We start from the raw sequence: 13,939 nt of genomic DNA on the forward strand, positions 1-13,939 counted from the left end.
CCTGCATCCTCAAAGCAGCAGCGACAAGCGTGCGTCTGTCTGTTAAAGGGTGGTGACACCCTCAAAGTGTTCTACACAAACAATAAAAATATTGTTCTTTTTTTTTCTGTCTTTGTGAAATGTGTGGGCTGTAGCCGCACCTGCATCCTCAAAGCAGCAGCGACAAGCGTGCGTCTGTCTGTTAAAGGGTGGTGACACCCTCAAAGTGTGCTACACAAACAATAAAAATATTGTTCTTTTTTTTTCTGTCTTTGTGAATTGTGTGGGCTGTAGCCGCACTTGCATCCTCAAAGCAGCAGCGACAAGCGTGCGTCTGTCTGTTAAAGGGTGGTGACACCCTCAAAGTGTGCTACACAAACAATAAAAATATTTTTCTTTTTTTTTCTGTCTTTGTGAATTGTGTGGGCTGTAGCCGCACTTGCATCCTCAAAGCATCAGCGACAAGCATGCGTCTGTCTGTTAAAGGGTGGTGACACCCTCAAAGTGTGCTACACAAACAATAAAAATATTGTTCTTTTTTTTTCTGTCTTTGTGAATTGTGTGGGCTGTAACCGCACTTGCATCCTCAAAGCAGCAGCGACAAGCATGCGTCTGTCTGTTAAAGGGTGGTGTAACCCTCAAAGTGCGCTCCACAAACAATAAAAATATTCTTTTTTTTTTTTCTGTCTTTGTGAATTGTGTGGGCTGTAGCCGCACTTGCATCCTCAAAGCAGCAGCGACAAGCATGCGTCTGTCTGTTAAAGGATTACATCGGTGACAGCATCCAAGTAGGCATGTCAGACAGTCCGTACCTGTACTGGCAGGAAAAAGAAGCAATTTGGAGGTCCCTGTACAAACTGGCTCTATTTTACCTGAGTTGCCCCCCCTCCAGTGTGTACTCCGAAAGAGTGTTTAGTGCAGCCGGGAACCTTGTCAGCGAAAGGCGTAGGAGGTTGCTTCCACAAAATGTGGAGAAGATGATGTTCATAAAATGAATTATCAACTCTTCCAGGGAGACCAGCCTCCAGAACGTACAGAGGGACCTGTGGTTCCAGCGGGGACGAATTAATACTCTGTGAGGATGAGGATGTACACACTGAAGAGGGTGAGGAATCAGTGGATGAGGATGACATCTTGCCTCCGTAGAGCCAGTTTGTGCAGGGACAGATTAATTGCCAGCTTGTTTTGTGGGGGCCCAAACGAACCAATCATTTCAGCCACAGTTGTGTGGCAGACCCGGGCACTGAAATGATTGGTTTGTTAAAGTGTGCATGTCCTGTTTATACAACATAAGGGTGGGTGGGAGGGCCCAAGGACAATTCCATCTTGCACCTCTTTTTTTTCTTTGCATTATGTACAGTTTGGGGCCTAGTTTTTCAATGCCATCCTGTCTGCCACTGCAGTTTCACGCCTAGATGGGTCACGTGTTTGTGCTGCCCACTCGTGTCGCTTAGCATAGTCATCCAGCTACCTCGGTGCAACGTTTTGGACATAAAAACACTATTGTGAGGTGTGAGGTGTTCAGAATAGACTGGAAATGAGTGGAAATTAAGGTTATTGAGGTTAATAATAGCATAGGAGCAGAAAAACCTACAAATTCTGTGATTTTAGCTGTTTTTATGCTTTTTTAAAAAAAAATACAGATCCAAAACACAGAACCCAGAACCCAAAACACGGAAGGGTGGTTTTGGCAAAACCAATCCAGATCCAAAACACAAAGAAAGATCCAGATCCAAAACCAAAACACAAAACAGGAAAAGTGGCCGGTGCACACCCCTAGTGTGAACCAATCTGGGAATAACCCTGGTCGAAGGTGCAGTGTGAAAGGTTTGCGATGAGAAAGGGGTAGAACTGTTCTTGTGTACTACTGAGTGTAATTCTGTACCTATGTACTACAGAGTATAACTCTGTTCCTGTGTATTAGTATACAGGGGTGCCGAGAGGGGGGGGGGGGGGGCGGGTATTATTTTCCCGGGCCCAGGCTTCCTAGAGAGGCCCAGGTCCGGCGCCGCCAATTCCACAATGTATTATATGCCACTACTGTATCCCAAATTCATAATTACTACAAATAAATGCCTCCAATACATAGTATGCCACACGTTTATGCCCCAATACATAATATGCCACACAGCTGTGCACCAAAGTTATTGTATGTCACATAGCCATAAATTGTGCCAAACAATGCCCCTAGTACATAAGCCCCAAATTCTTTATATGCCATACAGCTGTCCCCTCAATACATTATGCCACACATCCATGCCCCAATATATTTATGCCACACATCTGTGCTCTAATATATGTCAGTACCCATTACCACCCACATACACACAAACTCACCCTGCCAGCACTCATTAAACCCACACCCATATACACTAACCCTGTCAGCACTCAATAAAACAGCCCCACACACTAAACCAGTGTTGGCTAACCTTGACACTCCAGCTGTTATGGAACTACATAACCCAGCATGCACTGCTACAGTTTTGCTATTAGGGCATGCTAAAACTGTGGAAGGGCATGCTGGGATATATAGTTCCACAACAGCTGGAGTGTCAAGGTTAGCCAACACTGCACTAAACCAACCTGTCTGGGATATGAAAGAGACATCCTTTTTTTTTGTGTGGACTCACCAGCACCCCCCAATGGCAGGTGCCCCTAGGCAGCCGCCTAAAGCTACCTAATGGTAGCACCAGTCCCGCCTATGCAAGATATTGGCTGGTGCCCCCTATCTATAGAAATATATATATATATACACCTGCAAACGGATCTTAAAAACATGTAACTTTAGTATTATATGGTATTTCTATTGTGGTCATCATGGTGTGGGCTGGGGGAGGGGGATTTCCCGGCAACCGGAAACCCCTCCTGCGTTTGCCTATGACCTGGTCGCTGCATTGCCCGATTGCAGCAGTGCGTGGAGGGGGGGTAGTAGGAAGCTGCATTGCCATGGAATGCCCCTAGGTATTTACTTAGAATGTCTATACCTAGGACCGGCTCTGATCTCTCTAATAACATCTAGAGGTCCGGGTACCCCTGGCAAAATGAAGGATTTGTCTAACTAAATCTTCTAATCTGCTGCGTTGCGATGTCATGTCGTCCCTTGTCACATATGGGCCACAATATCATCATGGCTTCTGTGATGGAGCCCAGAGCCAGGAGCTCCGACCAGACGTCAAGGCTGGGGCCATGTGACCCAGTGCTGGCAATAGACCTAATACGTAAAGGCTGTCCTTGGACGCAGTGCCATTTTGAGGCCATCCTGAGTAAGCTGAGGGTTACTCAGATCTCTGATGGTCACGCTGTTGATCCGATGGTGCGTCACCAGATACAGCAGGGGATCACAGAAGCCGGCAGTGTTATATTTTTTCTTAAGACGCCTCCTGCGGTTTTTGCATAATTGAGCACAGCGTACAAAGACCTCCCTGAATCAGGACCCTGCATCCTGTTTAAATTACAAGTTATATTTTACCAAATGACTCTTTACGTTTTCTTTAGCTGATATGTACTTTGTGGTTTTTTTGCTGGGATTGTCTTAGGGCTGTTTTAGGCTAATTTATAGCAGCTTTCTAGGAAATACGACTATCCCAATAGATGCACCCTCACTTGCTGGGAATGCTCTGGTAGGACTGGGAGGAGGAGACGCAGCTGACAGACAATATGTGACTGATGGATTGGGTATGGAAGCCACATGGGGAGGGGAACATAGAAATTTATATTATCTACAGATGGCCGGTAGGGGGATATGAAATATTCCCAGCAGCCAATTGTTCCCTCATGTGTTACCCTGTGACAGGGGCTGGCTGGCAACTTTTAGCCTGGGGGGCAAATGCATGCAGGCGGCCCTGGCAGAGGAGTGGCGTGTGTGTCCGAAGAATATGCGTGCTACGGCGCCCCCCCCCTCCAGTGTTCCAGGGAGGAGGCGGGTCCATATGTGATTAAAGTAAGGTAAAAAATAAAGATTAGGGCAGCCCCCTGTCATAGTGCCCATATGCAGTGCCCCCGTGTGCCACAGGAGAGAACACCCTTATGCAGGCCTCCAGTAGTGCCCCCAGTAGTAGTCCCCCCCTTGTAGTGCCCCCAGTAGTAGTAGTCCCCCCCCTTTGTAGTGCCCCCAGTAGTAGTAGTCCCCCCATTTGCAGTGCCCCTAGTAGTAGTAGTCCCCCCCTTTGTAGTGCCCCCATAAGTAGTAGTCCCCCCCTTGTAGTGCCCCCAGTAGTAGTAGTCCCCCCCTGTAGTGCCCCCAGTAGTAGTCCCCCCCTTGTAGTGTCCCCAGTAGTTGTAGTCCCCCACCCCCCTTGTAGTGCCCCCAGTAGTAGTAGTCCCCCCCCTTGTAGTGCTCCCAGTAGTTGTAGTCCCCCACCCCCCTTGTAATGCCCCCAGTAGTAGTCCCCCCCTTTGTAGTGCCCCCAGTAGTGCCAGACACCCCCCCCCCCAGTAGACACGTAATATAAAAAACAAAAACAAAAAAAACACTTACCTGAATCCCCGCTCCCGCCGCCGCCATCTGCTCCTCCGTCTTTCCTCCCGGGCCAGGCCGCTCTGCATTATGGGAGAGACGTCATATGACATCATGATGTCTCTCCCATTGCCCACTGCGGGAGCCGGAAGATGGAGCGGCTCCCGCAGTGGGCGCAGCAGCTAATGAGAGTCTGACAGACTCTCATTGGCTGCTGCTTACAACAAACACACAGCTGCCGGAGCCGGCGGCTGTGTGTTTGTCAGCGTAGCGCTGACCGAACTCCGTCCGGTCAGCGCTACACACGCGGTGCAGTCTGTGTCACAGTGACACAGACTGCACCGGCCCGCATGACGCGGCGGCCAGGGGGGCACATGGCACCCTGCCCCCCGGCCCAGCCCGCCACTGCCCTGTGACATGCCAGAGATACAGGTTCACCATTTAACCCCATATACCACAGGTTCTCAAACTCGGTCCTCAGGACCCCAAGCAGTGCATGTTTTCCAGGTCTCCTCACAGAATCACAAGTGAAATAAATAGCTCCACCTCTGGATCTTTTAATATGTGTCAGTGAGTAATGACTACACTTGTGCACCTGCTGGGTGACCTGTGTGGGGTCCTGAGGACCGAGTCTGAGAACCACTGCTATATACTGCCATATACTCTCTTGGCAATGATCCTCACATTTAGCATTACTACAGCGGAGCCATCTTGCAGGTCTCTGAGGTTTTACGTTACTGGCACAAAGCACTGTCATTATAAAGGTGCTGGATAGTTGTGCTACTATCTTCCCTCCCCCCGACAGAACGCAATATTTCCTATTAATAACACATAACATAATTACGTATACATGCGCCGTTCCTGCTCCCTACGCTCGTTAGTCTAATTACAAAGCACCTGTCACAATTTGGTGCAATGTTCTGGGGGCTTCCAGCTTCAATCCTCCATAAAGAGGACAAGCAGAGAAATAACCCACAGCAACCAATCAGCTGCAACCTACCATTTTATATATTGTATCGGATAAATGATAGCTAGAAGCTGATTGGTTATATAATTAATATGCCTTATAATGATGTGTAATAATGAGGATCTGGTATCTGCCTGTCAGTAATGGTGTTTCTTGTATTTGTGGTGATATATAGCACATTTCCCAGTCCCCAGGCCGCAGCGTTATAGAACACACTGCCCTTTATATGCTCGTTCTGAGGAGCAGGGTGGGGTCCGGGAACAAGGAGGGGATCTATCAGCCTGACACAGAGAGGAGACCCCAGGCTGCAGCTGATGGGGACGACACAGCACAGACCAGGCAGCAGCAATCTGCCCCATACCCAGCTCACATCCTCTTATCACTGCTCAGTGATCTCATCCAGATAATGCAGACAGCAGCCACCAGCCGCACAGTGACAGATAGGGACCCCCACCCACACACACTAGCCACACAGTCACAGATAGGGACCCCCACCCACACACACACCAGCCACACAGTCACAGATAGGGACCCCCACCCACACACACCAGCCACACAGTGACAGATAGTCCCCCACCCACACACACCAGCCGCACAGTCACAGATAGGGACCCCCACCCTCACACACACCAGCCACACAGTGACAGATAGGGACCCCAACCCACACACACCAGCCACACAGTGACAGATAGGGACCCCCACCCACACACAAGCCGCACAGTGACAGATAGGGACCCCCACCCACACACACCAGCCACACAGTCACAGATAGGGACCCCCACCCACACACACACCAGCCATACAGTGACAGCTAGGGACCCCCACCCACACACACCAGCCGCACAGTGACAGATAGGGACCCCCACCCACACACACCAGCCACACAGTGACAGATAGGGACCCCCACCCACACACACACCAGCCACACAGTGACAGATAGGGACCCCCACCCACACACACCAGCCATACAGTCACAGATAGGGACCCCCACCCACACACACGAGGCGCACAGTGATAGATAGGGACCCCCACCCACACACACCAGCCACACAGTGACAGATAGGGACCCCAACCCACACACACACCAGCCACACAGTCACAGATAGGGACCCCCACCCACACACACCAGCCACACAGTGACAGATAGGGACCCCCACCCACACACACCAGCTGCACAGTCACAGATAGGGACCCCCACCCACACACACCAGCCACACAGTGACAGATAGGGACCCCACCCACACACACCAGCCACACAGTGACAGATAGGGACCCCCACCCACACACACCAGCCACACAGTGACAGATAGGGACCCCCACCCACACACACCAGGCGCACAGTGACAGATAGGGACCCCCACCCACACACACCAGCCACACAATCACAGATAGGGACCCCCACCCACACACACCAGCCGCACAGTCACAGATAGGGACCCCCACCCACACACACCAGCCACACAGTGACAGATAGGGACCCCCACCCACACACACCAGGCGCACAGTGACAGATAGGGACCCCCACACACACCAGGCACACAGTGATAGATAGGGACCCCCACCCACACGCACCAGCTGCACAGTGACAGATAGGGACACCCACCCACACGCACCAGCCGCACAGTGACAGATAGGGACCCCCACCCACACGCACCAGCTGCACAGTGACAGATAGGGACCCCCACCCACACGCACCAGCTGCACAGTGACAGATAGGGACCCCCACCCACACGCACCAGCCACACAGTCACAGATAGGGACCCCCACCCACACGCACCAGCCGCACAGTGACAGATAGGGACCCCCACCCACACACACCAGGTGCACAGTCACAGATAGGGCCCCCACCCACCAGCCACACAGTGACATATAGGGACCCCCACCCGCCAGCCGCACAGTGTAAGATAGGGACCCCCACCCACCAGCCGCACAGTGACAGATAGGGGCCCCCACCCACCAGCCACACAGTGACAGATAGGGACCCCCTCCCACACACACACCGAGCCGCACAGAGACAGATAGGGACCCCCACCCACCAGTCGCACAGTGACAGATAGGGACCCCCACCCACACACACCAGCCACACAGTCACAGATAGGGACCCCCACCCACCAGCCGCCCAGTGTAAGATAGGGACCCCCACCCCCCAGCCGCACAGAGACATATAGGGACCCCCACCCGCCAGCCGCACAGTGTAAGATAGGGACCCCCACCCACCAGCCGCACAGAGACAGATAGGGACCCCCACCCACACACACCAGCCACACAGTAACAGATAGGGACCCCCACCCACACACACCAGCCACACAGTCACAGATAGGGACCCCCACCCACACACACCAGCCACCCAGTCACAGATAGGGACCCCCACCCACACACACCAGCCACACAGTCACAGATAGGGACCCCCACCCACACACACCAGCCGCACAGTGACAGATAGGGACCCCCACCCACACACACCAGGCGCACAGTGACAGATAGGGACCCCCACCCACACGCACCAGCCGCACAGTGACAGATAGGGACCCTCACCCACACACACCAGGCGCACAGTCACAGATAGGGACCCCCACCCACACACACACCAGCCACACAGTCACAGATAGGGACCCCCACCCACACGCACCAGCCGCACAGTGACAGATAGGGACCCCCACCCACACACACCAGGCGCACAGTCACAGATAGGGACCCCCACCCATACACCAGCCGCACAGTGACATATAGGGGCCCCCACCCACCAGCCACACAGTGACATATAGGGACCCCCACCCACCAGCCGCACAGTGTAAGATAGGGACCCCCACCCACCAGCCGCACAGTGACAGATAGGGACCCCCACCCACCAGTCGCACAGTGACAGATAGGGATCCCCACCCACACACACCAGCCACACAGTGACAGATAGGGACCCCCACCCACCAGCCGCACAGTGTAAGATAGGGACCCCCACCCGGCAGCCGCACAGAGACATATAGGGACCCCCACCTGCCAGCCGCACAGTGTAAGATAGGGACCCCCACCCTCCAGCCGCACAGTGACAGATAAGGACCCCCACCCACACACACCAGCCACATAGTCACAGATAGGGACCCCCACCCACACACACCAGCCACCCAGTCACAGATAGGGACCCTCACCCACACACACCAGCCACACAGTCACAGATAGGAACCCCCACCCACACACACCAGCCACACAGTGACAGATAGGGACCCCCACCCACACACCAGCCACACAGTCACAGATAGGGACCCCCACCCACACACACCAGGTGCACAGTGACAGATAGGGACCCCCACCCACACAAACCAGCCGCACAGTGACAGATAGGGACCCCCACCCACACACACCAGGCGCACAGTCACAGATAGGGACCCCCACCCACACACACACCAGCCACACAGTCACAGATAGGGACCCCCACCCACAAGCCGCACAGTTACAGATAGGGACCCCCACCCACACACACCAGGCGCACAGTCACAGATAGGGACCCCCACCCACACACCAGCCGCACAGAGACATATAGGGGCCCCCACCCACCAGCCACACAGTGACAGATAGGGACCCCCTCCCACACACACACCGAGCCGCACAGAGACAGATAGGGACCCCCACCCGCCATCCGCACAGAGACATATAGGGACCCCCACCCGCCAGGCGCACAGAGACATATAGTGACCCCCACCCACCAGCCGCACAGTGACAGATAGGGACCCCCACCAGCCAGCCGCACAGTGACAGAAAGGGACTCCCACCCACACACACCAGCCGCACAGTGACAGATAGGGACCCCCACCCACACACACCAGCCACACAGTGACAGATAGGGACCCCCACCCACCAGCCACACAGTGTAAGATAGGGACCCCCACCCACCAGCCGCACAGTGACAGATAGGGACCCCCACCCACCAGTCGCACAGTGACAGATAGGGACCCCCATCCACACACACCAGCCACACAGTGACAGATAGGGACCCCCACCCACCAGCCGCACAGTGTAAGATAGGGACCCCCACCCACCAGCCGCACAGTGTAAGATGGGAACCCCCACCCACCAGCCACACAGTGACAGATAGGGACCCCCACCCACCAGCCGCACAGTGACAGATAGGGACCCCCACCAGCCAGCCGCACAGTGACAGAAAGCGACCCCCACCCACACACACCAGCCGTACAGTGACAGATAGGGACCCCCACCCACACACACCAGCCGCACAGTGACAGATAGGAACCCCCACCCACCAGCCGCACAGTGACAGATAGGGACCCCCACCCACCAGCCACACAGTGACAGATAGGGACCCCCACCCACACGCACCAGCCGCACAGTGACAGATAGGGACCCCCACCCACACACACCAGCCGCACATTGACAGATAGGGACCCACACCCACCAGCCGCACAGAGACAGATAGGGACCCCCATCCGCCAGCCGCACAGACACATATAGGGACCCCCACCCGCCAGCCGCACAGTGACAGATAGGGACCCCCACCCGCCAGCCGCACAGTGTAAGATAGGGACCCCCACCCACCAGCCGCACAGTGACAGATAGGGACCCCCACCTACACACACCAGCCACACAGTGACAGATAGGGACCCCCACCCACACACACCAGCCACACAGTGACAGATAGGGACCCCCACCCACCAGCCGCACAGTGTAAGATAGGGACCCCCACCCACCAGCCGCACAGTGACAGATAGGGACCCCCACCCACCAGCCATACAGTGTAAGATAGGGACCCCCACCCACCAGCCGCACAGTGACAGATAGGGACCCCCACCCACATGCACCAGCCGCACAGTGACAGATAGGGACCCCCACCCTCCAGCCGCACGGTGACAGATAGGGACCCCCACCCACCAGCCGCACAGTGTAAGATAGGGACCCCCACCCACACGCACCATCCGCACAGTGACAGATAGGGACCCCTACCCACACGCACCAGCCGCACAGTGACAGAGATCCTGAGGTGGGCAGTTATATGTTATGGTATAGTCAGGAGAATACGGCCTATTAATTCACCAGGAACTAGTGACATCACTGAGGCACGAGGAAGCCTATCAATTTATTGAGGCACAATGCATCCAAACAATTCACCTAGGCATAATATAGCCTAGTCAATAGGAACTACTAACATTGCGGGGGCTTCTAACAATTCCCTGAGGCATGAGGCACCTTTGTGGCGACTCCTAGAATCTAAATTTGCTGCTACAGTACTTTAAATAGATTGTATGCAAAACACAATATATTTGGGTTAACATCAGCGGGTGACACATGGTGGGCAACAAAGAATCCATATACATTCAACATCAGAACTTACAGGATTTTATATTTACAGTAAGTGCCGTTTTATCCATCAAACCATATATTCAGGCCTGGTATTACTATTATATGTCTGGAAAAATGGGGTGGGAGGTTCTAGGTAAGTGGTGGAATGAGAAAGTGCCCAAATATGACCCATCTCCTGCTTAATTTCATGCATCCAAAAATTCCAATGAAATGTATCATGAAGAAAGTTTATTTGATTTATATTAATTAGGAGAGTGGGCGTGGCTGCACAATACGTTCTACATAACAGAAAATATCCATACACTGTACATGTTTCTAAAAAGGTAATTATAAAAGGTTTATTGATTATCATTACAGCAAGTGATTCCCCAGGAAGTGATTTGTGAATTTGTTACATATTATATTAATGATTAGCTAGAGAGAGTGCCACTAACTTTAAACGAAACTGTAAATCCCGGGATCTACTCCAAGGTTAGAAGACTGGCTCTATAAATATTAAATCAAGCAGAATATTCACACAATTAATTTATTACTATACATCCACTGCATAATTATATCAGACTCAGTAAAGTCCATTTTCTTCATTGTCACAGCTAAGCATTTGCTGCCACCTGCTGGACAAACATACAATTGCAGATTTTTTTTAAATTCAATATCTAAATTTCATTATAAGGCAATGATGAGATAATAGGAGCTTAAATCCACAAAGGACCAATACAGTATGTCCGCAGAGTTTAATAAACACTTAAAGCCGTCATTAGATCATTGTTATAAACAGAGATTACTGAAGATACACTGAAAACCATAGAGGTAACAGTAGCCCCCAAATATATCATATGCTTTGCCTGACAGTCTCTCTTGTGTCTCATATGGTAAATAAATATGTCCTCTATTATTATACGTTATAAGAGGAAGACCCTACAACATTACTCAATATAAAATTTGTTTTGTTGAGTTACTTTGTCGGGGAAACAGAAATAGTCCTATTATTTCCCGGCACCGGTTCTAAGCAGGGCTTAAAGTGGTCCTACTCCCCCCCTAAAACCTATGATAAAACCTATGTACAATCTCTCAGCTCCCCTAGTGGACAATCTTGGTAATAACAGATATTCAAGCCCAGTTCTAAAATGTCTTTTAGCCTGGTAATAGTTACATCGTTATATAAATGTAGTTACAGAGTTTATAAACAATAAATAGTTACATAGATAGAGAAGATGAATAAAAATAAAGGCCTATTGTGTCAATACAGAAAAAGGCAAAAAAAAATCCCAAACAAACAACCACAAATGCCGTCCTGACTTCAAAAATGACAACTGGATATTTCCCTGGACCCCGCATAGAGTCATCTACTAATCATAGCTACACACTTGTTGGCGCTCACTGTGGAATTACACTTTGAATGACAACAGTCCGTTTCACTGCATGATTTAAGAATAAATTATCTGCAGAATAATAATAATAATAATTTTATTTATATAGCGCTTTTCTCCTAAAGGACTCAAAGAATAAGGTCTCATTCACATCTATCACATTCTTTTTTCACTTCTCACACTTTAATAAATGCCCGAAAAGCATGATAAAGATTCCCCTCACCGTATTTCTCATGCACTAACGTGCGCCACAGTAGAATAGATTGCATTAACGCACCGAGAATGAAAACACACTGAAATCATTGTTACAGCGTGTACGTCTTCAGTTATTACCCATTTTCCTGGAACATACAGAAGTGTCCTCGTACATCTACCCTTTTTTGTGCTATGTGCTGCGAGATGCATGGTGTCACTTTTAGAGGCTCCACCAAAGGTTCTCATACATTATCCTAAATGTAGCATCTTACTCACATTGTACCTGCATAAAAAGCCGCTTCGTCCTACGTCCGAGTCTCACTAGATTAGTACTTTAGTCCCAAAGGAATTGGTATAAAGTAGATTAAGCCAAATTATGCGTGGCGCTTGGAATGGCGCAGGTCACTCGTATCGCACCTCCGAATTTTTGCTTTATTACCCATGTTAGCGCCTGCGTCGCACACAGCAGGGCATGCAAGGATGAGACACATGGCGTGACATAGTCGCAGAGTCTGGAGTGATTTGCGGCTGGGTACATGCGGACACAGCTGTATGTGTGAATGAGCCCAACAAGTTAATAACAAAAGTAGAAAACAGGAGAGCGAGCGGAACCTTGATGTTTGCATACATACTGCTTTCATAGTCATATTGACATATCAAAGATTTGGGATATTTCCAATTGCGCCCCCTCCAAAAAAAAACAAAAAAAACCCCATCAAACCCAGCCTACTGAACTTCTTTCTATCTACTCTGTCCTAATATCCTGGTCACCGCGTACCTTACATTAATAATGAGGATGAAGGGGGAAAATCCACATTATTTGTTCTTTTTGTAAACGTAAATGGCCATAATGCACCTGGATGGTGTAAAAAGGTGTCTGATCAATAGATTAGGTATCTGCACTTCCTGGGACCCATAAAACTGCACAGAGGAATAAAAGTGCCACTGTATCGACTTTGTCTCAGCTCTCCTCATGGCAGCGGATATTCTCCTGTAATCTGCATGCAGATGGCATTTTCAGGACATAAATGAGATCAGCAAAGGGATGATGAATGTAATGAGAGCAGCTTAGGTTACAGAACACACCCAGAGGAGAGCTAAAGTTTCCTCACACGTCCCCTAGTGGTGGAAGCATGTACTGGCAGACATGTGACTTTATATGTGTGTGTGTGAACCTACCGAGCAGCATCTGAAAGAAGCTATTAAAATGGAAATATATTCTACTGTGAGTGCAGAACTCTCAAGTCTGTGGCTTCCTGCTGCTCCCATTCCCCTCCTCACATCCTGTCACTGCCCTGTCCTCACTAACACATCACTCATCTCCTGATATACTCTGTACTGCTGGGGACCATGCTCCTCCCACTATATAACTCTCAGTCTGTGGCTTCCTGCTGCCTCCATTCCCCACCTCACATCATGTCACTGCCCCTGTCACATGTAGTCCGGTCCTCACTAACACATCACTCATCTCCTGATATACTCTGTGCTGCTGGGGCCCTGCTTCTCTCACTATATAACTCTCAGTCTCTGGCTTCCTGTTGACCCCATTCCCCTCCTCACATCCTTTCACTGCCCCTGTGACATGAAGCCCTGTCCTCACTAACACATCACTCATCTCCTGATATACTCTGTACTGCTGGGGAGCCTGCTCCTCCCACTATATAA

At 50.9% G+C, this 13,939-nt stretch overlaps 1 protein-coding gene across 3 annotated transcripts in view; it reads right to left on the reverse strand.

The window, feature by feature from the left end:
• Positions 1-13,939, reverse strand: part of LSAMP (limbic system associated membrane protein) — an 802,309-nt gene that overhangs the window by 11,311 nt on the left and 777,059 nt on the right. The gene's annotated exons all lie outside the window — the stretch shown is intronic.

This window comes from Taudactylus pleione, unplaced genomic scaffold, assembly GCF_031769625.1.
Source record: "Taudactylus pleione unplaced genomic scaffold, aTauple2 ptg000449l, whole genome shotgun sequence".
NCBI classification, from domain to species: domain Eukaryota; kingdom Metazoa; phylum Chordata; class Amphibia; order Anura; family Myobatrachidae; genus Taudactylus; species Taudactylus pleione.